Genomic DNA, 1,593 nt, shown 5'->3' with positions numbered 1-1,593 from the left:
TTTTTTTGCTGTTCTGGGGATTGATCCCTGGGCCTGTTACTAGGCAAACACTTTACCACTGAGCTTTATCCTCAGTCTAACCCTAACCCTCCAATCTTTTTTTTTTTTTTTTTGGTACTTGATATTGAAGCTGGGGTCCCTGTACCTGAGCTACATCCCCAGCCCTTTTATTTTTAATTTTGAGACAGGATCTCACTAAGTTACCTAGAGCCTTGCTAAATTGCTGAGATTGGCCTCAAAAGTGCGATCATCCTGCTTCAGCCTCCTAAGCAGTTGGGAACACAGGTATGTGCCACAGTGCCTAGTAAACACTCCATTTTTTAGATGTTGATGGACCTTTATTTTGTTCATTTATTTATATGTGGTGCTGAGAATCAAACCCAGTGCCTCATACATGCTAGGCAAGAACTCTACCACTGAGCCAGATCCCCATCCCCAAATCCTCCAATTTTTTAAACCAAACTTTCAATCAGAGAATAAAACTGTTGGTTTAGTATATTGAACAGTTAATGTCATAATAAGAGAGTGTGACATGCAAATGTGTATGCCATTGAGATTTTAACCTACAAGAGGAAAAACTATTTCCTTATTGTTAAATTATCTTGGAAAGTTAATACCATGTTTTTCCCCTTAAGCTTCTCTTTAGAGAGCATCTACTATGTGCAAGCTCTGGAATTGGCCAATTGCTTTGTCTTTCCAGATAGGAATTTGGGATAAAGAGAGAGACATGCTGAGTCTCAAAAAAAAAAAAAAAAAAAAAAAATGCCCATGAGCTACTGAGATGCAAAAAGTATCTAGGAACAATTGCAACCCTTGTAAAATGAGGGCAATGTGCATGCTCAAGGAAAACTGGCAAGAAATTGTGTGGCTCCACCTCTAGTCCAGCCCCTAGCAAGGAAAGATTGCTATCTTTCCTTCTGGAGACAGCCTGCATTCTCCCTTGAATGCATATACCTTGCTTTACCCCAAAGGCCATTCTCTTTTGAGATTGCCCCCATTCTGCCTTGAATATATCTCTACATCCCTAAATTAACCTCTCTCTATGCCTCTGACTGGCATGTTCTGAAATTCTTTTCCATCGTGTATGCCAAGAATCCTGCAGGTCCTGAGTCAAATTCCCCCTTCTTGCCGGGAACTCCTTGGACCCTTCTTCAGAGACATGTCTTCTCCCATAACATTTTTACTTCCACTTTAATATTCTTTAATGGAGTTTTCCTGTTCTTGAATCCACGTGTAGCTGATGCAATGTACTGGGTCCCTGATGTTAATGCTGTGCCCGCTAATAGGATAATGACTAGTTGGTATTTTGACAGCTGATCATCAGCTACTTAGTAGCCACTGTCCCTTACTCTATAGGGATAGTGTCACCCTGTTTTGGAGGAATGCTCATCATGATAAAAACTAGGCCCCTTTAAAAGCCATGTCAAGGTGAATGGCCCCTTATTTGAAAATCCTGCCTTCAGTATAAAGTAAATATTCTATAGTAGCAGGTTGGATTGTGAAAACATTTCTTTCAAGGATGTCTAAAGGATCATTTATCTTTTAAAGTTTTGAGAGTTAAAATGTGGTTATGTAGCTGGGTATACAGTGGTA

The sequence above is a fragment of the Marmota marmota genome, unplaced genomic scaffold (assembly GCF_001458135.2).
Source record: "Marmota marmota marmota unplaced genomic scaffold, marMar, whole genome shotgun sequence".
Taxonomy (NCBI): Eukaryota; Metazoa; Chordata; class Mammalia; order Rodentia; family Sciuridae; genus Marmota; species Marmota marmota.
This window is presented reverse-complemented; position numbering follows the sequence as displayed.